The sequence below is a fragment of the Hibiscus syriacus genome, unplaced genomic scaffold, assembly GCF_006381635.1.
Source record: "Hibiscus syriacus cultivar Baekdansim isolate YM2019G1 unplaced genomic scaffold, ASM638163v2 tig00112536_pilon, whole genome shotgun sequence".
Taxonomy (NCBI): domain Eukaryota; kingdom Viridiplantae; phylum Streptophyta; class Magnoliopsida; order Malvales; family Malvaceae; genus Hibiscus; species Hibiscus syriacus.
The window spans coordinates 235,274-261,867 of NW_024063361.1; the positions used below are offsets into that span (position 1 = coordinate 235,274).

Consider the following 26,594-nt stretch of genomic DNA (forward strand, 5'->3'; position numbering starts at 1 on the left):
TGAAGAAATCATAATCTTTTAACAACCCAATTTATTTTTGTTGTCTCTAATTTAACTTTTTTTTATCGATTAAATATAAGAAACTCTTATTATCATGTAAATATAGCAAGTCTCCACGTAAAAGTAGTTTCTTCAAATATTTAAGACGGAGATTACTACAATTAACTCTAAATCACGGGTAGGAATTATACTCGTGTGGCTTAAGCCACCCCGGTGTATAGACGACCACTTTCCCTTCCTTCCTAGACCTGTCATCTAGGTTGTCAAAACTTTTACAGATAGCTTTAAACAGTATATATATTGAAAATAACAAGTTCACACATCATAGCATTCCAAATATTTAAAAGTAAAGTGAAATGAAAAACATTGCATTTGTTTTATTATCTTTTCTTTTGAATAGCTTTCTGATTCCGTCTCAAACAAAAGTTAAATATAAAAGAAGAAAAAAAAAAGAGATTATAAATTTATTCTTTATGTAAAAATCTTCACCGATTCACTCACAGTAGTTCACATGCAAAGAATCTCCAATAAGCTTTCACTGATGAACATTCATTGGATGTGGTATTATGACAGTCTCAGGATCCAACCAAATTCTTGAACCGAGCATACGCCATTATTAGTACAAACACAATTGCAGAAAATACCCCCGAGGCAATGACCACCTTTCATCACAAACACGAGATAAAATAATACGAACAAACGATCATTCACTGGATGCGGAGTCGGATATAACAATAGTTTAACACATGAAACACTTTGCTTACCCATTTAAACATGTATCCATGGTTATCGTTCCATGTATATGGAATGTTCATCCCAAAGATTGCAGCCACCAAAGAATATATGGATAAACACACGGTTCCTGAACTTAGAAACAGTTCTAACTGCAAAATTTTAGGATCCCTTCAATGTCACAATGTCAAAGCTACTTAGAAAGACCTCTAACTGCTAAACTAACATCACTCGAATACATTATAGAAAGAAGATCAACGGACCTGGATTAGCTGGTTTCGATGGTTGTCAAGCTGCGAAATGAAATAAGCTTGACTCAGCCGGGAAAATCATAGTACACAGAACAACAGGTTTAACAGTAAATATGGGTTTACCTGAATGTTGATGTAATCTTCTGTATCATCAATGTATTCCCGCAACTGCATAATTTCAAGTTAAGCAGCAAAAAAATATAGAAATATAGATTTCGGAAAAATAGAAAAAGGTCCAAACCCATCAATCCATGGATTTCTCAATAATGGCAAACAAGTTAAATATAAGAAGAAAAAAGGGGTGCAAGGTGAAGAGTACCGTTGTTAATTTGTTCAATGTTCCATCAATCTGCATAAAGTAGGCCTGCAAAACAAATTGTTACTAACTTAAGCCTTTTCGGTAGATAAATCTTTTAACACGAGAAGTAAATCACAATTTCAACCTCTAGTAACATTTCAAGCTCCTCCACATCATTTTCGTCTCCACGAACTGTTGCCATACTTGCTCTACTCGCTCTGGAAATCTTTGATCCTATGGTAGGAGATGCAAGATACCAATTGGCAGCACCCGATCCACTAACAGGTGAAGATCCAGCCAACTTTCTAGACAAATAAAGCTCGGCCATATCATCATCATCATCCAGTAGTTGTTCAAGTTCATCCCTCACCTACAAAATCGATAATTGCATCATCATACCTTGCCACCTAATGTAACTATTAAAACAATTTGTTTAAATATTCAGGTTCCAATATAATCTGGGAAAACTCCATCTGAAATATGCAAGAAACTTAATGGACTATTTAGATGATAGACGTAAAGACTTTCAGGAAGATGACATCAATAAAAGAGTGAACCCTAGAAATGGAAAATGGTGTTTATCTCAAATGTTTCATGTTCTATATGTAAGAGTTTCTATGCCCTGATACTAATCTTCCTAAAATATCAAACATTGTCACAAATCCATACGATAAACAATACAAATCAGTCTGGTTTTAGGCAAGGAGCTAATGATGTTAACCATAGCTGAACTCAAAATGAAATACTAAATATAACGGTAGCTGTACTGTAGAGATAGAAGTGCATATGATAAAAAAAAGTTTCACATACACATATCAGCATGAATGAAGTTGTACCTTTTGTACCCGAGCAGTCAATCTGGTCATTCCGCTCTTCAATTTACGAACTCTATCCAAATTACGACTACTAATCTGCATACAGCGTATATCAAAAATTAGAATACAGCATGAACAGGGCCCAGAGGAAAGACGGGAAGAAAACAAAGCTATTCAAAATTTGTAAAATATAAAGGTAAATGCGAAACAACAATTACCTGGGAGGTCAGTTCGTCTAAAGCAGGATAAGCTGCAGTCTCTAGTTCTAGTGTTCGTGCTGCTAGAAAACTGCAAATAGACTCCAAAGCAACCTCCAATGCTCGGAATTCAAATGGAGATTCTGCATGGCATGTACTAAATTGTTTAGACGTCAAAAACTCAAAACACGATGATGTTATATTAAGGATGAATCCGGTGAAATGCCAAATGAGTTTTCTGCTTTTCATCAACCTAGCTGCTCAACAGACACGATTAATAACACATACCATCTTTGTCACTGTCAACATCATTTTGTCCACTGGTATAGTCCTGACCTAGGCGAATGGCATTCACAGGAGGCAAATGCCTCTGAAGTTCTTGAACAACAGGGACAACGTTTTCATCTGATGGATCTCGAAGCAAAACCTATTTCAAATACAACACAAATTTCTCTGAAAAAGCAGACAACACAAATGCCAATTAAAACACACTTAAACATTTCACACATAACCATTGAGCTTATGAACTACACAAGACAGCCTCAATCAATGAACACCTAAAGCAGCACAAATTGACTAGACAAGTTGATTATCTCATTCAAAACACATAGTACTCCGTACTTAAGAACTCATTTATAGTTTCAAAAATCATAATTGAAGTTCCTTTGGGTTCATTTATTCACTTCATAAGCATTATTAGGAAAATTCATCCTACTTCAACTTCAATATCATGAACTAACCCAGAAAATCCTTTCATTTTTTAACTCAAAAAAAAAAAGGCTGAACCACTTCTGCTTATTTCTAATCCACTTCAGCTCCAATCCTTTCACTAAAAACCCCCATTCCGCACATTAAAGGAACAAAATCCAAGAGCAGGCAGCAACTCTATAGAACCGATCTAAGAAATAAAACAGACAAATTCAAGACCTAAAATCATCAACACAAACAAACAAACAAGTTCTATTAAAAGCAATAACTCAAAAACCAATCAATCAAGCCACACATACTCAAAGGCACCTCAGCATCATCTCCCAAATATCATCAAGAACTCCATAATTAACATTATATATATATAACCCAACTGAATTGACAAATGGGAAAACCCCACTAATCTTGTCAGAAGTAATAATTGCCTTGATGTGCTGCAAATCAAAGAACACAAAAACAAAAAAATAAGTTAAAAAAAAAAGAGTTCAGAGAATTGTTGAGAAAACAAAAAAGGGTTAACAAACGGAACCTCCAAATTTAAGACTATAGCACCATCACGACCGAGAATGGTGGAAGGGTAAGACAAGAGAGGGTCGAGGATGCGTAAATCTCGGCATGGATGTTAACTCGGTGCATGATGGCATACTTGTCGACATCGAGCAGGGTGGTCTCTCCCGTGCTATTGAGGAGGAGCCAACTTCGCGACGGCTGCACCTTCTTCTTCACCGCCACCGCCGCCTGTGGGTCCGCCGGCACTACGTGCACCATTTCTTACCATCACACTGAACTGCCACCCCGACCCAACCAACCCCGCTTTCCAAAAATCTAGCAACAAATTATGCACATATAGCTTTTTCCCCCTATTCAAACCACTTCAAAATCTCCCCATTTTCACATGAATTTAAACGGGTTTATTTTCTTCCTTTTTTTTTTTATTTGAAACATGAGGTTCTTTTCCCCCCCTCCCTTCTATTCGTTTTATTTGAGGGGTGGATGGCTTTGGAGCTTGGATCCCCATTTTCACATGAATTTAAATGGAATTTATTATTTTCAAATTATTTAACTGCGTAAAATGATATGCATGACATCGGTTTCATTTCTCGTCAAATTACTTTACTCATCCCTCTGCTTAATTAAAATGTTAATTTGTTACCATGCATATTATTAGGTCTTTTTTTAAAAAAATAAAAACATTTAAGGCCCGTTTGTCCAATATCCTTTGTTTTTATCAAATTATTCTTTAATTTTTTTTGGGATGTTTCGATCCTAATTTTAAAAATTAATTAATCGAAAAATATCGAAAGAGAATGAGTTGTCTCCTTAAAATTCAGTAGAAACAATTAATATATATATATATATATATATATATATATATATATATATATATATATTTATACACTTATTTAGAGTGATTCGACTCCTAAAAGTTTACACTCATTATCTTACTCACACTAAGGGTGTGTTTGTTTGAGGGAAAACCAATTACGGAATTGGTTTTTCCCGAAATTCCGTGTTTGTTTTACGTAATTCGTTTTTAGGAAAATGTTTTCCAGTGATTGGTTGGAGGAAAATTGGTTGGTCAACGTAAAACATTTTACTGATCAACAGAATTTCCTTTGTGTTCTCTGAAAAATGACTTACAGTCTGATTTTCTGTAAGTCATTTTCCTAACTTTTCAGTTCAAAAAATAAATACTCAAAATAATTTTATTTTATGAATTTAATATTAATAAAATATTTTAATATCATTTTAATCAAAATATTAATTATTAAAATATTTAAAATATATTTATTAATATTTCTAATAATATAATATTATATTTTTAATATTATAATAAAATAATCAATTATATTATAATAATATAAGATGTTATATTTTTATTTGAACAACTTTTATAATGTTAGCTCACAAATATATGACGATCTAGTACATTAAAAATCTTTTTGGTTAGTATTTTTTTTGTCAATAATATTTTTTTTTATTGTTGAGACGCATTTGCTCTTGATTTTATATTTTCTCTATGATTAGTAATCATCAAGAGTGGTTGGAATGTTATAGAGTCGTTACCTACAAATAAATAAAAGATTTATGATATTCTTTTCTAAAATCTTGATTGTTTACATTTAATAATTGATTTTTAAAAAAAATAATTGTTTTCGGTTAAGAGATCAACCAATCAAACAAAGGGATCAATAATTTTTGCCCATAGTAAAAAACCAATCATTTTATAAAGGGGTTGGTCATTTGACAACTAAAATCACAATGATTAATTATGTTAAGAAGGGTTCGATCATTCGATGAAAGAGTTCGATCCGTTTAGCAAAAAACCCTAGAAAATATGACTTTAAAGAGCAAAATCGATCTTAATTGGCTTTGAAATACTATGAATCATCTTATTCACAAGTTTTTCATTTGGAATGATTTCTCCATTTCCTTTGAGACTATTAACAATGATAGAAAATCGATCATACGTTGTTTGATATCTTCATCCAATTTCATTTTGAAGTTTGTATAACTAAGATTGAGAAGTTCCCATAATTAATATTGAGAAGACTAATTTAATTTCTCTTACTTTATTTGTTCCTTCAGATTTCAAATTTATCCTAAATTTATTTGGTATTGAAACAAAATGAGATTCTCATATTCATTCGGATCAAATGCACAAAAGAAAATGTGCATTATCTTTATATTAAATTATAACTTCTTAATCTCATTTTTGCTCTATTTTTTGTGACGTTTGTTGCAGTAGAATGACCTTTCATAATTATATTCTAAACTCGTAAATCATTAACTTGAATAAATAGCTTTTTTTCCCCTCTATGTCAAAGGAGAGTGAATATAATTTAATTTTATTGAATTGTTGGATATATTATTTCAATCCACTTATTTTTATAATATATTTCTATATGAATATATATTTGTATTCAAACTGAATTCAGTTTTATAATTACTCAATCAAATGCAGCTTTCCATTACCTAATACATTAAAAAATCTATTATCTAACCGAATCCGTTACCAAATTAATCAAACGTGAGTATTTTAATTATAAAGCAGAAGATGATTGAATTTAGAATTTTGTTTTGGATGGCCGGTTGCATTGTTTTGTTGTTATTGTTTTAGTTTCTGGCAGTGCATGTGCGATCATAATACCTCATTTTATGTACATCGGTACCGAAGAGGGCAAGTTCTCTACTTGAGCCATTGTCACTTTGTCACATTCCATCAAGTGATCTAGATAATAGTAGCAATTTTGATATTTATTTTATAATCAGAACTTCTTCTTCTTTTTTGAAAAAAAATATAGTAAATACATTGTAAATTATATTATTTTTAGGAAAATTACATAACACTCGACGAGCACAACTAGCGATGAACACTACTAATTTAATTTATAAAATTTTAAAATTTTAAAGGGTTTAATGTATAATTATAAATTAGTTGAAAATTTAAAGATAGATTATTTAAACTAAAGGGTAAATTATACCAGTGACCACGTAACTACTGCCCCTTTTCATTTCGACCATCATTTTTGAAATCTTCTCAATCAGGTCACTCAATTATTTAAATGCATTCAATTAAGTCACTTGTCGTTTATTTTAATTTATTAAAATTAGGACCAAATTGATAGAATATATAAGTAACAATGACTAAATGTGTAATTATACTAAATATTTTAACTACCACAATAGATTTTCCATTAAACATTAACGACAAGTGGCTTAATTGAATGAATTTAAATAGTTGAGTGACTTGATTGACAAAATTTCAAAAATGGTGGTCAAAATGAAAATGGGCAATAATTATGTGGTCACTGGTATAATTTACCCTTTAATTTAAATAATATATCTTTAAAATTTTAACTAATTTATAATTATACGTTGAGTCATTTAAAATTTAATTTTTTTATAAATTAAATTAATAGTGCTCATCGAGTGTGGCAAACTCATCCTTATATATGTTTAATTGTATTTATCTCCCGTACTTTATAGACAAGAATATGTGTTAATCGCATAATTAAATCTAGGGTAAATTACTTGTTTAGTGCCTAAGCTATCAGTTTTTGAATGTTTTAGTACGTAAACTTTCAATTTTTCAAAATCATACCTAAAGTTTAGTTTTTGTTTCATTTTAGTACCCCGTTCAGAATTTAACATTAAATTTTGGGGGGAAATTCAAAGTTTAAGTACTAAACGGACCAAAACTGACAATTTAGGTACTAAATACATTAAGTTTTTAATGATAGGTACTAAAATGAAGCAAAAACTAAACGTAATGTATGTTTTTTTTAAAAAATGAAAGTTTTAGTTTAGGTACTAAATGCGTAGTTTACCCTTAAATCTATTATAGCCATAAATAAATAGGGTAAATTACACCATAAATAACTAAACTTTAGATGGAGTATCATTTATACCATTAAACTTTCAAATTTTTTAATTATAGCATTAAACTTTAGTTTTAATTTCAATTATACCACTGGATCGTCAAATTTTAACGACACAATGACAAGAACGAATCTTTATGTCACTATAATGGCACAAACAAATTGTATCATCCTCAATACTGGGTTAGTGACTAAATTGAAATATTTCAGAATTTGTTGATTAAAGTAGAATAATTGAATAGTTCAAGGACTTATTTGGAAATATTTTGTGAAGGATTGTTAGTAATTATTAAATGAATTAAATGGAAAAATGATCATTTGACAAGAAAGATTTTTATTTCCTTTTATAAGATAAGGAAATCACGTGGGAAGAGGGGAAAAAGAGTTCTCTTCATTTCTTTTCTTTTTTCATACGAGAGAGAGACAGAGCAAAGGAAAGTTTTATGGTTAGGTGATTATTTGTTGATTGTAAGAGTGGGTTTTGATCCTTAGGTGATATTTAAGCTTAAGGAAAGCTTAAGTTGTCTTAAAATCAAAAGAGAAAGAAGTTATGAAAGATTAAAGATAAGAGGTTTCTAAATGAATTTATGAGAAAGAGTTGATAAAGGAACTTTGAGATGAAATTTGACTTGTCATCAACTTAATTAAGAGACATGAAGTGATAGAATTGAATTTAGAACATATTGAAAAATTGATATGATTATTGATTTCCATATGGAGAAAGGAATTTTGAGGTTAAGGATGTATTGAATGAGTAGAAATTGATTTAAGTATGTGTAATTGAGTTAATAATATGAAAGGGAATGAAACATGAAGTCTTGAAGCTGAAAAGAGTGAATTTTTGTGCTTAAATAGAGAGTTCTGGGCAAGTGTATCGGTACACATTCAACAGGTACTGATTCACTCTCGAATGAAAAAACATTGAATGCAATAAGTGTATCGATACCCCCTTAAAATGGAAACTTCGAATGTAGGTTGTGTACCGATACATAGGTAGTGTATCGATACACACGTTAAGGGATGTACCGATACACTATGGAGTGTATCGATACCTACCCTAAATAAGAAATAAAATTAGCCTTTCTTTTAGTTTAAGAAATGAAAATTAGAGTATGCTATTTGGGATACTGATATGCATCAATATATGATTATGTAGACATCGAGTGTAAACAAGTTCTGGATCGACCACCGAGTTAGGATTTGATCGAACAGAAGGAAGTCATAGTGTTGATTGACAGCAAGGTGAGTGCATACTATAGATCTAATCCAATAGAAATAAGACTTGTGATAAGTCTTTTTCATATATTAATTTTCATAGTAAGGTAATTATGGACATACATATAAGATAATCACCATGTACATATGTAACATCCTCAATACCGGGTTAGTGACTAAATTGGAAAGTTTCAGATTTTGGTGATTAAAATAGAATGAATGAATAGTATAAAGATTTATATGTAAATGATTGTGTAGGATTGAATTGAAAGGAAGAAGGAATGGAAGGGCAAAAGAGTCATTTGCAAGGAAAATTAATTAAAGAAGGGATAAAGATATATATGAGTACAAGTGGAATGAAAAGAAGAGAACATTAAAGCCTTCCAGAGTTATCTTCTTCTTCTTTCTTCCTTGTACGTGTGAACCAAAGCAAAGGTAAGATTTCTGATTATTGAGTTTCTTGTTAAATTTAATATTGGGTTTTGATTATTAGATGATAACTAAGCTTAAGGAAAGCTTAAGTTATCTTAATATCAAAGGATGATGGAGTTAGGAGAGATTTAAGATTTTAAGTTCTTAAATGAAATCTTGGAATAGAGTTCATAACTAGAATTGAAAGTTAAATTTGACTTGTCATCAATCTAGTTAAGATATACGAAGTGTTTAAAACAGAATTCAAACATGTTGATTTATTAATGTAATTCTTGAATTACATATGAATGATAGGATTTGAAGGTTTAAGATGAAATAAATGAGTATAAATTGGTTTAAGGATGTGTACTAGAGTTAAGAATGAAAAAGGGGATTAAACATGAAGGATTTAATCCAAATGAATGAACTTTCGGGTTCAAAAAGAGGATTCTGGGCAGAGTGCACCGATTCACATTCATGGTGCATCGATGCATCAAGGTTAAAACCCAGAAATTGTTTGAATGTGCACCGATGCATTGGTAGTGCATCGATGCACTCTTTTAAAATAAAGACATCGAATGCAATTCATGCATCGATGCATAAGTAGTGCATCGATGCATCCCATTAATAATAAAACATCGAATGTAATTGGTGCATCGATGCATAAGGAGTGCATCGATGCATCCCAGCAATAATAATACATCGAATACCTTTTATGCACCGATGCATAAGTAGTGCATCGATGCATACCTTCATTAAAAGATGAAATTGACTTTTCTCTTAGTCTAAAGAGTGAACCATTAGAGTATATTAGTTATAATACTGATATAGATCCATGTGTGATTATGTAGATACTAAAAGTAAGCTTATTCCGGAACGATCAAAGGATTAGAATCGAATCAAAGCAAAGCTAAGGTGAGTGCATACTATATGTATATTATAATGGAATAAGACTTGTGATAAGTCTAATCCCTATGTTAATTTTTATAATACAGTAGTTGTGAACATGCATACATGATAATTATTGTGATACATGCATAAGACATATATATGTTCATGTGATATGATATGTGATATGAGAACATGATATGAAGTGACATGAGCTACATGATCACAAGATAAATGACATGAGCTACATGATCACAAGAGAAATGACATGAGTACATGAACATATGAAATATAAGAATAATGCCCATAGTATACGATATGAGAATTATAGGTGTAATTGGCATGCCAAGAGTCGAGGGTATAATAGTCCTTCGGGACGTAGTCCTTCGGGACGTAGTCTTTCGGGACGTAGTCCTTCGGGATGTAGGAGTCCTACGGGACGAATATTGAACTAAGGTTCGGTGCCCCATAAGGGAATAGATACGAGCTGTGGTGACAGCATTAGTGTACAACCTCAATGCACTCACATACCTCTAATCTCAATAATATACATGGGCTATGCAATTGAAATACCGATTTACAGTGAAAGTGATACAAGAAGGTAAGTTTCGTATGTGCATTATATGTTATCGTGCGATAGATACATGCATATTAAAATGTCATGATCCAATTGTAAGTATGAACATTCATAAGTTTATTGTTGCATATTCATTTATTGCCTCACTAAGTCTATGACTTAGCGTGTAAGTGATTTACACGTAGGTACTAAGAATCAGGAAAGGTGGAAATAGAAGTAGCACGGACAACAATACTACTAAGAGATCAAATCAGAAGTAATTGACAAAGTATGTACTTGGTTATGTATAGAGTGTTGGCATGTAATAAGTGTTAATTACGAATACTCTGATCGATTTTGTATTTTATGGTCTTATGTAAATTAAAGTATTTCGTTTTAATGAAAGTTTTAAAAATTCCCGGGATTTTCAATAAGAGTCAAAGTTTGAAAAGTCAATGTGACACCTTGGACTTGTATTCGGGTCGGATATGAGTTAAGGGTGTTACAACATATATATGCATGATTATATATGTTTATATGATCTGTTATATGTTATTTGATTTAAGTGTATATATGCAAATAGGGTATATGATATGATATGAATATGTGATATGTATTATAGGATAATGATTTGTGAAACAATACAAGAATATTAATTGAGTTGCTTGATAAGAAGTCATAAGGTTACATGTATAGGTAAGGTAAGTTATAATATGAGAATATATATAAGAACATGAAATAAGTTATGAGACAATGACATAATGAATGAAATGAACATGTGACATAAGTTATAAACTAAGGAATTACTGGATATACATGTTATAGGAACACAAGAGAAGTATTATAAGCTAATTGACATATGATTATTAATCATATGAAAAGTGAAATGTATATGTGAATAGATGAAATGATATGAAAGAGAAATGTCCATGTCATGTGATATGAGAGCGATAGGTATAGTTGGTATGCCAAGAGTAGAGGGTTACCTATGTCTTTCGAGACATATGGACAATTTACCTGTCATTCGGGACATATGGACAGTTACCTATGTTCTTCGGAACATATGGATAGGTCATTCGAGACATAGATTTCATATGCCACTTGGTGGATTTTATATGAGCTGTGGTGACAGCATATGTGTGCACAACCTCATAGTACTTGTATACCTTTAGTTCTCAATAGTGTACATGGGCTTATAAAGGACATAAAGAGTATGTACATGATTGTGTCAAATATGATATTATTATTATTTACATTGTTTCATATATGGTGTGATAAATTATGATATGACAGGTATAATTGCATTTGGATAGTAGATTGCATGTTCATATTTATATAAATTTTTTATTATATGTTTATGCCTCACTAAGTCTATGACTTAGCGTGTAAGTCGTTTACACATAGGTATCGGAAAACAAGAAGACCAGTGTTAGTAGCAGTAGAGCAGCATATCTCCGCGTGAAGATCAGATCAGAAGCATCTTACACAATATGTTTGCTTATGTAAAATATGTGTTGACATGTAAATTGAGTCGTGTAGTACGTACACTCTGATCATGTTTGTAATGTTTTGAACTTAATGATGTAAATATAGTTTTGTGTGAATAAAAGTTTAAATTTATTACAATTTTTTATAAATGTATGAGCTTTGAAAAGTCAATGTGTCACCTTGGATTCGTATCTGAGTCGGGTACGGGTTGGGGGTGTTACACAAACGATGTCGTTTGGTGCGGGTATTATTGCCCAAAATGATGTTTTAGACACTTAGCTTTAGGGGTCTATCGATTTTACTATTAAACTTTAAAAAGATTCAATTTTTGCACTAAACCTTTGTAACTATCGTTGGCAGTGAATCATCACATGTCACCGGTCATCTTTCATAGCAAAATTGGTATCAAAATGTTTGTATTTCACTCACCTTTCTTCTCATATGAGTGGTTTTCCACAAAAATCACTTAAAATCGAAAAAAAAATCAAAGGTTCAACATGTTGATACTCTAATCTCTTTTAATGGTTGTTCGATGATGCTAGTTGAAGGTATATTATTCATCTTCTCGAAATAATGCTTTTCCCCGTTCAAATTTTCAAACAAACACCCAAAATCCTCAAATCTAAGAAAGCCCAAACCCCTAAATTAATATATTTTCATTCAACTTCATCGATTTCAAGTGAGTTTCCTATAAAATAAATCTTAGGAAAAGAAAAATGAGTGAAATACGAACATTTTATTACCGGTATTTTGCCAAAGATGACCAATTATGGATGATGATTAATTGTCGATAGCGACTGAAAAAGTGCAATGTCAAAAAGTTATATGTTTAAAAGTTTAGTAACAAAATCAATACTCCCTTAAAGTTCAATGCCCAAAATGACATCATTTTAAACATTAATAACCGCAACACAATATCGTTTTGGTGCGACTATTATTGCCCAAAATGATGTTTTAGAGGGTTTATCGATTTTACTATTAAACTTTAAAAAGATTCAATTTTTTGCACTAAACTTTTCTAACTGTCGTTGGCAGCGAATCGCCACACATCACCGGTCATCTTTCATAGAAAAATCGGTATCAAAACGTTCGTGTTTCACTCACCTTTCTTCTCATATGAGTGGGTTTCCATAAAAATCAATTAAAATCGACAAAAAACATTTATAGGTTTAACATGTAAATACTATGATCTCTTTTAATAGTCGTCCTATGATGCTAGTTTTAAGGTATATTATTCATCTTCTCAAAATAATACTTCCCATTGTTTAAATTTTCAAACAAACACCCAAAATCCTCAAATCTAAGAAAGCCCAAAACTCCTAAAATAATATATTTTTTTCATTCAATTTCATCGATTTTAAGTGAGTTACCTAGAAAATTAATCTTAGGAAAAGAAAAAGGAGTGAAATACTAACATTTTAGTATCGATATTGTTACCAAAGATGACCAATTATGGACGAGGATTGTAAGTCTACCGCAGCCGAAAATTATAATGTCAAAAAGTTAGATGTTTAAAAGTTTAGTAACAAAATCAATACTCCCCTAAAGGTCAATGCCTAAAATGGCATTATTTTAAACATTAATAGCAGCAACAAAATGATATTGTTTTATTTATGTCATCACACCATTAGAATTATAACGGCTAAATGATATGATAGAAATCAAAACCAAAATTTAATACTACAATTAGAGAAATTAAAAGTTTAGCGGTATAAACAATGTACCGCCTAAAATTAAGTGGTATCTATTGTAGTTTACCCAAATAAATACAACGCTACGACAGTTTGTGCCAGTTTTAAAATGGTCGCCCCATCTTTTCGGTTCACGATCTCATTCTTTGCTTCTTCCTTCCAAGTCCCATTAGTTCTTTGTCTTAGGCTCTTACCTTTATTTCCTTCCCAAAAAAAAAACCAAATGCATCTGACTCACGTGTTCCTAATCACTTCATTATAATCGCTAATCAAAACTCATACCAAAACTTCTTTCACTTTTTGTTTGTTCCCCCGAGAGAGAGACAGAAAGAGAGGATAAAAGATGATCCCTTTTCATTTACAGAGCCCTCGGCCATGGCCCTTGCCCCCCAAAGTTTTCAGGCTGACTCAAATCTCTTCTTCTTCAACCAGGTACTTTTTCACGTTCAAATCTCTTCATTTTCTTTTCTTGATCTTTAACTAATGAGCTCAAGCATTTGATGTGATTGGAGTTTTAGTTGTGATGCATCATGCATTGGTGATCCTATGGCTTTAAAGCATTCTTTTTTCTCCAAATCAGTAAATCTTATTGTTGTTGTTCTCAAAGATTAAAGTCTTCTCTGTATGATTGTTTTTGGTGCTAAACTCTTTTGATCATTTCTGGGATATGTATGCCTTGACTAATGTTTTCAACTTCCCTTAGCATTGACATTTTAAGCACCACCGTGGCCATATTAGTGGATGTAATAGTTAAGCAACAAGCTTATGGGAGAGATGACTGGAGAGCAGGGATTGATATCAATTAATCTTAATTTAAGTGTGAATGGTTATCTGCAGGGGTGAACCGAGGGGCGAGGGTGCGGTCGCACTCCTTATAAATTTTAAATTATCTTATAATTCAAGTATCATGTCAACGTTTAAAAATAAAAAATGTCACATCAATATTATTATTAAAATTTTAAAATGAAATTAAAATGTAATATTAAAAATAATTTAAAAGTAATAATAGTTAGATGGTCAAATAAGTATTTTACCCTTTATTGTTTTATAGATACACAATAGGTTAAAAAGGACTATGACAGCGGTTATTTAAAAAAAAACGAACACCACTGTGCAATAACAAACTGATCCAAATCCAGACCTGTTGCCGCCAGAATGCACCACCGCCAAAATCCACCACCACCAGTACCACCGCCATCCTCCCTAAAGACCACTCGAAATGCAATCCTTACTTGATCGTAGCAACCTTATTCATTTCCCTCTTCTTTATCCTCTCCCTTATTTTCGCCTCCGCCTCCCAATTACTCTCAATCCGACGCGACCCCTCTCTCTTCCCTAACTGACCCGTCTCCCGAACCAACATCTCCACCCGTCCCTCCATTGCTTACCTCATTGGTCGCCGCTGTCCTATGGGTGCCGATTTTTAGAGAAATGTCAACGTTATAGGTAAAGCAAATTATGCTTATCGAAAAGGGTCTTCCACGATCTCTTCTACGCTTCACGGTGCCTCCATTTTGCTACGGTTGTCTTCGAATTGGGATTGGTTTCTCTCTTCTCAATGCTGGCGATTACCCGATTGTTGCTCAAGATGGTAAAAACCCAAAGTCCTGATTTCTTTCATTTGATGGATTTTCATTTCTGGTTATTTATGGGTGTTGCAGATCTTCTTCACATTCTGTCTTACCTTCCGAAAAATCTCAGCTTTGTAAATCATAGCAGTTACATTAATTAACTGGAAAGAGTATGTTAAGTCCATTGGTGTTTATATTTTTGTTATTAATTCAATTGTGAATTTGCTTTAATACAGGAAGTTAATAGCAACGTAGTTTGAGAATATGTGTGATATTCTTTTAGTTAAGTTGGTGTGGTTTAAGTTGATGAATGTTGTTTAATATTAGTCTTATATGTGGGGTGTTGTCGATTATAGGTCCAAGAGATTGAAACCAATAATTGTCGATACGGGGCATTGTCTTTTGGAAAAGGATGAGGTATGTTATGTTACTCAGAAGCGGGTATTGCCTACTGCTTTCAAGTTGTTTTCAGGTACCACATAATAACAATACAAGCATAACAGCTTTATAGTAAAAATAACAGTAACACTAATGGTACATACACCAACAATAGATACATTATGCCTATACGAGTGATCACATTTGGTGGGTTGATTAAACTGATCATTTTATTTTTTATATTTCTTTATGTCATGAATTCTGGATTTACTGTGAGCACTTCATTCTCTTTTCCTAGAGTCTCTATGTCCTCTCTCTTCTAAATAAAATTATATTTAGAATTTATAAAAAAAAATACATGATGTCTGTATGAGCTTGTGAGATCAGCTTTTACAATTCTTCTTTATATATATATATATATATATATATAAATTGCTACCAATTAGAGCGCCATTCGGATGAGAAAATATTGTCATTTAGATGGGACGATGTCAAAGTTTTTAACATGTATTAAAATGAAACAAAAATTAAATGTTAAGTATGATTTTGGAAAAGTTAAAAGTTTATATATTAAAATAGATCAAAATTAATAATTTATGTACTAAATACATAATTTACCGGATCTTAAAGATTGATCGGATGATTATTGTCATATGTAGGTAGCATCTGTTACACTTTGTACTAACAAAAATCATGGGATTTTTACGAGACTTGCATGAACTTGGGTTATCAACCCCTAAAAAATATATTAAAGCCAACCCTTTTTTAATCTATTTAAATCTTCAAAACTTTTTTTTGGTAGATTGTTTTTTGAGGCCTTTTGTTATAGTGTTATCAGTAAATTGAATAAAAAATCATAAACATGAAGCATTCGATAACAATAAAACAGGAAACAAAAATTTTTAAATATGAAATTTTGAAATGAATATAATATGTGTATCCGTAAATTAACAGAATGTTCGATAAATTATTCGTGAATCACTCATATAATATGTATTTGTGATCGTTTATTGAGCTAGATAAACAAGTATAAATATTTTTTTATGTCCATTTAATAAACGAATGAACACGGGTGGAGGTGTACTATGTTCATTTATATTCACAAATAACCTCATTTATAACTTTTTTATCAACTCGCTTATGAGTTTGTTTACTCCATTCTACTTTTCCTTTTTTTTATATTTTAAATGTTGGTGAAAATATAGATTAAATTAAACTCATGCATGGCCGGCTCTGGGTATTTTTTGGCCCGGGACGAAATAAAAAAAATGGGCCCTTATTTATGTTTTTTTTTTGCCCGGGGCGAAATAAAGCAAATGAACTCCTAATTATACAAAATCTTATAATTCTAAATTAATAGGCACTATGAAAAATATTATGGGCCCTGAGCGAGCGCCCCGAACGCATGGTGAATTTTAAAAGTTCAAACTATAAAACCTAAATTGCTTGAGGACTAATGACAAGATTCAACATTTTTTAACATACAAATAATTAATGTATTGATAAACGTTAAATGAACCAAACATGAACACCTTAATAAATGAATGAATATAACTGCGATATTAAAATTTTAAACAAATGTTAGCACATTCAAATACGGATAAATAAGCATTAATATAATGTCATTAGTTCAAATTTGATTCATTTAGATCCCAAAATATTCTTAAAAAGTTTTAGCTGTTTAATAACTTATATGTATTCTGCTGACATCATCGGGGGAAAAATACAAAGCAAAAGGAATAGTCAATTACTTTAAGTCAAAGTGAGTGATAAAATATGTTTAAAGATTTCGCATTGTATTTGTTTTCTTAGAAATAGTAAGGTGGTATGGGGATACTATTTAATAGTGTTGTTCCTTTTATAGTTTGAAAATAATGAATTGAGTTAATCTTAGACCCACTAGATTTTCTTTTCTAGAGAAGTGGGCCCATTACCACCACATCATGAAAGACCTAATAGTATTTTATTATATTTAATTGCGGGGTTAAAAGTGGAAGAAAATGCCTTCATTGGTGGGGTCAAAGTCCTTTATCGGTGGGGTCAACCTCCACATCCACACCGAAATTTGGAGAAAGCGGCAAAACCCCACTTTGGACTTATGCAACTTCAACTCACTTTTTTGCTTTTTATTGCCCATATTGTTTTTTTATTTTTATTTTTTTTATAGTCATTTGATCTATTAATTAATTAATCTCAATCGAATATTATAGAGGTAAGGATAAATCTTTCAATCTAATTTACTACATTCACAATCGTCAAGATTTGAATATCTAACCTTACATAAAAGATTCAATATCTCATCCCACTCGATAACTAGTTGTTGATTTTTTATTTTATTTTTATACAAATTATTGCTAAAATTATATTTTTAATAAATTTTTAATTATTTAACTGTAAATATTTATACTTTCACATATTTAATATTCGAACTCAAAATTTAAAAAATAATAATAAATCTCAACCCCTGCTACTCATTGCTCAAACTCTTTATATACATGAAAAAGGGGGACAAGACAAAGGTTGTGAGCACGTGTGGGGATGAGAGCAGCTGCATGTCTTACCTTCTAGTACATATACAATTTGGGACCCACCCATTTTGGACAAAAGATAAAGGGTACATTTGGGACAAACTATTAAGACAGTTCTTGAACAGGTTTGGGACCCACCAATCTTACAGGGCAGATAGAGTTTGAATTTGGAAAAGTAATAAACCTACTTTCTTTCCGCTTCGCTTTTTACAGAAACGAGTTTGACTTTACCTTTAACGAAGGACAAGGGTAAACTTAGAAAATAAAAACGTATCTCGCAAATATTAAAATATTTATCTTACATTATTTTGTTTTATCAATATGATATAATGCCACAACTTCTAGTTTTTACAAAAACGACATGCTCTAATCCTGTCTTCGAGTTTAATTTTTTTTCTTCACAAAGACGATTTTATTTGGTTATTTAAATAATCCTGTTAATATTTATATTAAAAATAAATAAAATAATTCTATTCTTGTGAAAAAATTATTGACTTCAGTAGTTCCTGCCAAAAGAAACACTGTTTGATACAAGTAAAATGAACAATCAGAATTGAAATGGAGAGACAGTGGATGAGAGGGAAAAAATGGAGAGAGTTACCCTTAAATGGCATGTGCAACACATATACACCCTTCAGTTGCATATATGTTTATGTCAAAATATTTGCCTACTCATCTATTCTAGAAATTTCAAAAATCCCAAGTGAGAAATAAAAATTAAATAAGGAAAAAGAACCTCCATTACTCCCCACGGTAGATGGAAAAGCAGGTGTTCCCCCCCCAAAAAAAAACAAAAACATTTTTTGACCACCACAATCCACAAGCAGCAGCAACACAAGCCTCTTCACTGCTGTATCTTGTTCCCCACGGTACGTGATAGCAATACGAAGCACAAAGGGGCGTAATTCTACTCACCCGCGGGTTGTTTCTGCTCTGCCGGTTTCACCTGAACTGCAGCAGAAACGGCATGGACATAAGGCAAACCTGGAACAACCTGATATGGCTTCCCAGATGACTGCGTAGTAGCAAATTGAGCAGCATGGATAAGTCCCTGTGGTGCTATGCCACCTCCCTTCATATTGCCTGCAGCTGCTGCTGCCTTTACAGGATCAGTGGTATTGGCAAGAGTAACTGTAGTACATAACGACAACATGGACGTTGAATTTGTTGATGATCCCAGAGGCTGTGCTTGCTGCTGCTCATTACGGTGTCTTTGAAGAAAGTACCCACTTGGAGCTGTTGTACTTGGTGAGTGTTGAGCTTGGGCCTGCTGCATGTAAGCATTTGAGAAGAACAGCTGCGCAGGTTGCATTGCATGTTTTTGATGCTGCTGTTGCTGTAGCACCACCTGGGGTTTGGTTCCCGTATTTGATGATGAACTTAGGTGGGAATTTCCCAGGACCGAAGGTACACTCCTCCCACCAACAGGAGATGACATCTGACTAGGCACTGATGGCGAGTTCTTGGTCTGCTGAGATGATAAACTAGGTGCTTGACCACCTTTGCTGCCAGTAGAAGTGGAACCTGTTGTCTTCGGGCTACCACCAGCACTCCTGGATATTGAAGTTGTGGGAGAGCCAACCATCATCGGAGGTGAGGGGGATGGATTGCTATTAGGATGTTGTTGACTTTGTGTCGATTTAGGATTAGTTACAAAAGAAATATCTGATTGGCATTGTTGTGACCGGGCTTGTTGCTGGGAAATATTTTTAAGGGTTGAAGAAGTGGAAGACGATAGCGGAGATACTTGAGCAGCAGTTGTTCTTGCAGAATTCTTCCACTGAGAAGATTGAACTGGACTGCTACTTGTTTGCGCTATATTTTGAGGAAAAGCGGACAGAGCATTTGGAAACTTGGCAGCCATAGAAGAAGAGAGGTGATCATAATAAGCACTTACACTACTTGTTGCCGGCAGCTTACTTTGAGAAGCAGCAGCTGTCCCAAATTGGTGCGACTTCTGAAGCTGAAGCAATTGCTGCTGCTGCTGTAGATTCCACTGAAGTTGCTGCTGAGCATTAGGAGAATTTACACCACTGATCAAAGCTGGCATAACAGAACCTGACGTTCTGGAAGAAGCAGAGCCAAGATTAATTGTACGGGCAGAACTATCAATAACATTGTTGCCTGGAAGAGTCGAAACAGACGAATCAGGAAGATCCGGCCTGGAGAAGGCAATGGACTGCCCAGCAGTAGCTGAAATCTTTCCAGCTATTGCGTTCCTTCCTTCTTCAGCACTACATGCATCGTTAGTTCCATGACTCCCTTCTTCAGAAGCATGATAATTCTTCTTCTTCTGTTGTGCTGTTTGGGCAGCTTCAGCAGCTGCCATGATCTGTTGATAGCCTTGCCTTGTACTCTCGGGAAGGCTTTGAAGATCAAGGCCAGGAGTAGTAGTACCATTAATGGAGGCAAATGACATGGCAAAAGATTGAGATGTAAGACGCTCAACTCCAGGCTTCGAACCCGGCTGTTGGGTATGTTGCTTCTTTTCCCCATGGTTACCACCAGAACTGGTGGAACCACCCAATGGCGCAGAAGTCATCACAGTGAAGCTTGGATGTTGCAAGGGCATGGCAAAATTTTGACCATAAATATTCATCTTAGCACCAGATACTCTGCTATCGGCAGTGGATGGGCTTTCTTTGCCACCTAATTCACCCTCAAAGCGCCGAGCTTGGTGTGAAGCATGCTGACTTGGTTGTTGCTGCCGTTGCTGAAGCTGTGGGAGATGAGGTGACTGGTTTGTCGGGGTAGGAAAAACTTGCAAGTTTCCACTGCCACTACCCACCACACTTCCATGAGGCCTCTGCAAATGCTTCAGGGAGGATGATGCACCACTGGACATGCTAGGGTTCTGATGATCTTGTTGGCTTTGCTGTAACTGGATCAGCGGCTGTTGCTGTTGCTGCTGCTGCTGAATTTGTGCTGGGTGAAGCATTTGGGAAGTGTAGAAAGATCCAGGAATAAAAGGCATAGGCTGTGCATGATTCCCTCGATATCCAGGCAGTGCCCCAACATGTGCAGGAAATGGAAATGGATATGCATTATTCTGCAGAATCGCCAAGTACTGGGTTTCGTTGCCTGGCATATTTGCATAGTTGAAGCTCATTGCTGGGGCTGCAGTTGCACCAGCCGGGGTGGTACTCACTGAGGCAGAATTAGATGTACTCAAAGTTGTGCTGCTAGTACCAGGAGATTTTGCAGACGCGGGTCGCACAGATGCAGCAGCAGCAGCAGCAGCTTGCTGGCTCAATGGGAAAATAAAAGCAGGTCCATGCTGAAATAGAACACATCGAAAAGAAAAAAATATCAAAACAATTCTCCAGCTGATATAGTTATATCCTTAAAATATCAAAACAAGTAGTCAACCTTATTTGTGTTTACACCATTAATACCTATAAATGATTCACAACATTGAAACTGTTTTAAAATTTTAAAATTTAAGATTTAATCCGCAACATTCAACAATGAAAAGTGAAATTAAAATTTTCATATAGTTAACCGAATTTTAGAGTAAACAGATTCGATCCATTATACAGAAAGTGTGAAACGCAATAAGAAATTAAATTCTAAAATGTTTCCTATATTATTATATATATATAAATCATTTACAAGTGTTACCGTCAGTTCTACACAAGTGCCTCCATAAAAAAAGATTCTGAAATAGAGCTTTTGCGCCACTTTTATTGTATAATGTTAAGGGCAGGTATAATTGTGGGATTTTATATGAAATAGGAATTTATTATTTAATAAATGATAGATAAGAGAGGAGGTCGTCTCAGTCAAGAGCATACCAGAATATTACTGGGGGCCCCAGGGGGTAGAGCTGGCTGGAGCAGTATTTGCTTTCTCTGTGCAGCATCGACGGTATTGGTAGCAGCCTGCAAACTTTTATCTTTACCAACATGACCAGGGAAAATTGCAAGACTCTGCCCCTTGTCTTGTACAGAATTCACAGCTCTCCCAGGAATGTTCCCATTCATTTCTGAAGGGGGCACAATATTTAGATTTGTCTTTGGTCCATAAAGTGAAGCTGATCCAGGTGCTGCTGGCCAGAAAGTGTTCATTTTCATGAATTGCTGGTGATAGTGTACATTACGGGCAATGTAACAATGGGTTGCACATCTCTTTGGCCTTGGTTGATTAAAAAGCAAATGCGGAGGCTGCAAAGACCAAAAGTTTAAAGATAGATTAGAACCAAAAATTAAAATAATAATAAAAAAAGGCAAACATAAAGAATATAGTAACATGCCTGAATAGATGCTGAAGATACAGCACTCCCGTCCATGGATACAACACCTTGTAGAGGTGCCATGTATCTGTTCAGGAAAAGAAAAAACGCATTACTCCCACTATAATGTCAAAAGATTAACCAGATATTAAATCAAAGTTTTTTATCATCTAATGTCAAAAGAAGCACAAAAAACCGATATTAAATCAACAATTTATACCCCATTGGAGGAAGTCCACCTGGCCAGCTAGCCAATGACATCGGCAAAGGTACACCAGATTGTGCTGGTCCAATAACAGAAATCCAAATCAGAAACTAGAGAGGATAAGTTTACAAGGAAAAGGAGAATAGGATAATTTATACCAGATTTCTCAATATCGGGCTGTTGATGCTGCAGCTTTTGTGCATGGTGATTGAACTTGTTCGCACAGACACTACCTGTGGCACTATCTCTATTAAGTTTCTTCAAATCAAGCTGAAGATTAATATTGCTTTCGTTATTTAGAACTGGATTAGTTGATTCGGCTTCTTCAGCAATCAGTTTGGGCTTCTTACAATCAACAGCTTCAATGGAAGTATCTGCCTTCCCGACTTTCACTCTTTTATCATCTTCCTTAACTGTAGACTTCATCTCCTGCGCATGGAAGCAAACCAAAAACCATTAATGACAAGATATCATACAGATAGACATGTGACAACTTGGTGACTCACTAATTCCATATCTCTGGTCATTGGTTTAGGATCTGAAGCCCCAAAATCAATCTCATCGTCCCTTTCTGGTGATGATCTAGATGAAGGAAGAGCCTAAGACCAAAGAAGGAAAAAAAAACGGTGGGGAAACTAAGAATTCCATAGTCAAGAATCAATTAGATGGAGATTAAAAAAGAAACTTGGATCTTTTAACAACAGGATCCATACCATCAGATCAATCTGAAATTTCTCTTCCCGCTGACTCTCAATCTCATAAACTGTTGAATTCCTGAAACACCAAAGCTTTCCAGACTTATAACACCCCCATTAAAAAATAAAAGAAATGAGCAAAGGAAGCAATGCTCACGCTTTTTTCACAGTCACATTATCACGCTCATCATCCAACCGGAGACCAGTGGAAGAAGGATTATTATTAGCAGGAGAAGAAGTTCCCTTCAAAAGATATTGAGACCCCTCTTTTTTACAAATACCCAGATCTCTACTCTCAGATTCTTCAGTCAAAGGCTTAGAATCTGGTACCAAACTGCTCTTCACGTCCTTCATTGGTTCAGCCTGATTCAGCTCTGATGAAGCAGGTACGACTTGAGAAGAATTCATCAAATTTTCAGCCATGGATAGAGAGTTCTTCTCAAAATAGGGAGATGTAGCTTCAATTTTAGCAGGTTGATCAATTTCAACCTTAGTGGTAGTAGAAGAAACAGAATTGTTCATTATAGGGAAAACAGAAGGAGATGGTGCTATCGGCGCAATTTCATCTTCGTACTTCACTGGTCTTGGTCTTTTCCTCTTTGGAGCTGCAAAAAAATTTACAAAACAGAACAATACCCAAATCATAATCCGTCTCCCAATTGCTAAAAGAGGTACAAGCTTCCATTTCTTCTAATCTGAAAGTTACTAACCAATTGCAGAAATTGGAGTAGCGGAAGAGTAGGAATTTGAAGGTAAAATGGAAGATGGTTGACGAATAGTTGATGTGGAGTTGGAGATAGGTGAAGAAACTCTTGATTTAGAATCATTACTGAGTTTATTCACTTCTCTTGAATCATTCCCATTTATATCTTGCTTCAATGGGACTTGTGGCTGCCTCATCAAACCATATAAAACCTCGGCAATCTCCATCTCAATCTCTTCTTGTGCTGAAGATGATGATTTCGACGACAATTTGGGTGGCCTTTGCTTTGCCCCGTTAGGCTTCTACATCAAAAACCAAGTTCTCGTCAATTATTTGAACCAAATGAAAACCCACAAAAGCGCAGAACAAAAGATTAACCAGATAACTGACAATCTTCTTCCTCGCAGAAACATTGGAAGAAGATGGAGAAGCAGGAGCCGGCGACGGGGATGTTAGCATCCCAGCTACACCTGTTCTCACCGGCGAAGTTGAAGCTTGACGGTGAATATGTTCTCCACCTACTACACCAACAGCACCACCGCCACCTGATGCCCATTCATGAGACCTTTTAGTAGAAGCTGTAAAAAAAATTAAAAGGATAATCACAACAAATCAGCGACTTCCAAAGTAGAATATGCTAACAAAAAGCTGAATTTCGTTGATCTCTTCCATCTCTCTACCTGACCGAGCTTTTCTAGGAACCGACACGCCAATCATCTCATCGGCAGCCTTCCATGTAGAGGAGGTAGTTGTTGTGGTAGTCACAGAAGGGCCTGATGGCGGTGTCGTTCTAATAACTTTCACCGGTACCGGAAAACTCTTCCGGTGCTGATGTTGCTGTTGATGGTGAATGGACAACGACCCGGCGACGTTGTTTGGAGGAATCATCCGAGCAGAACCTCCACCTGCGGTGGTTCCCCCTCCTTCTAACTCGTCGTCATTTCATCATCGTTTACACTTTCTTCGGAACTTCCACCAGCTCCATCTTCTCTGTTACTTATCAATCTATCCCCTCTTCTTCTCTTACTCGCTCTACTCAAGAGATCTCTTTCTCTTTCTCTTTCTCTTTCCCGTTCTCTATCTCGCTCTCTATCCCGTTCCCTTTCTCGATCTCGATCCTTCTTTCGATCCCTTAAACGCGTCGTTTCTTGTAACTCCACCGGCCCATCATCCTCTGCACCGAACAAAAAGGGATAAACAAACCAAGCGAAATCAGAATAACTAACTTTAAAGACAGCGACAGAGATGAAATGGAAGACCAGATCTGATATCAAAAACCTGGTGAATCTCTAATAGAGCTACTTCTATGCCGCCGCCGAGAAAGGCCCTGTGTGGTGGATGCAGAGGCAGCCACAGCGGCTCTCCTGGCTTCTCTGGTTCTATCCATCTCTGTAAATTACTTCATAGTAAATCAGTTGAAACAGAAACAACAGCAATCGCATCACTCATCAGTGAATCGTCTCAAATCAACCGTACTACGCCGGAAAACAGAGGTGAGGTGACAATCTCCGGCGAGAATCCAATTTAAATAGCTTTCTTCAAAGATCTGGTGTTGAAACAATCTGTCAGTCTCAGACTTGAAAGATTTTAGCTTTTTTTCTCACTGCCCTTCTCTCCCTCTTCTCCTTATCTCTCTCTTTCCTCTTTTTGTGCTCTACATGTCATCTTCTTTTCGCTATTTCATCATCAATGACACCCACTCCAAGCCTTAATGAACGGCCAAGATCACTGATTGCTAAATAATGACCGAATCTTAACCCTTCAGTCCTCGACAGATCTAACAATTTACATTGGGTTTAAACTAACATGGCAATACCTCAGCCGTTGATCAATTATCTCTTCTCTCTCTTAACCTTTTTCTAAATTATTCTCTATTCGCAACGTGTCAGTTTTTATTTGCCCTCCCACCTAAGCTTCCGTATTTTCATCCCACTCGCTACCGATTTGGTAACAAATAATTAATTAATTTGTAATAGGTAAAAAAAAAATTTATAGAGTAAATTACATATTTAGTTATCTAACTTTTCATACATTTTCGTATTGATCATTCAACAATCAAAAGCATATCTAACATTATGCTTTAATTTCATTTTAGTCACCAATTATTAAAAAAGTTAACGAAAATATTGATGGGTCATTGTAAAATAATGACACATCATTATTAAAACAAATATAAAATTATATCACATCAGAAATTACAAGGTCTGTTTTTTAAATTTTAGTAACATAGGGAGAATATATAAATTAAGCTCCTAATAATAAATATCACAAAATAAATGAATTAAAGATTAATTAAGTGAAAAATAATTTAAAAACATCACTTTAGCATCGATGTTAATTTTTAATGATGAGTAATAAAAAAAGAAATAAAATGTAACGTTAAATATGATTTTGAAGAAAAATAATAATTGAATGGCCAAAACTGAAATAAAATAATAAACGAGTGACTAAATAATTAATTTATCCTTTTAAATTTATAGTTTTAGTCCAGTAACAAGTGAGGACCTAGGCGAATGTCCCTTTTGCCCATGCTCGTCCTGGTAATTATGTTAATCTTTAACGATAAGTGATCAAAATGAAATTAAAAAGTAATATTAGATATGGTTTTAAAAAAGTTGAGATGATCAAATACGTAATTTATCCTGTTTTAT

General features: G+C 34.2%; 2 pseudogenes; both read right to left on the reverse strand.

Annotated features, from left to right (window-relative positions):
• Positions 1-515: 515 nt before the first annotated feature.
• Positions 516-3,980, reverse strand: LOC120181830 (annotated as a pseudogene).
• A 14,706-nt stretch (positions 3,981-18,686) lies between these two features.
• Positions 18,687-25,586, reverse strand: LOC120181842 (annotated as a pseudogene).
• Between the last annotated feature and the right edge of the window lie 1,008 nt (positions 25,587-26,594).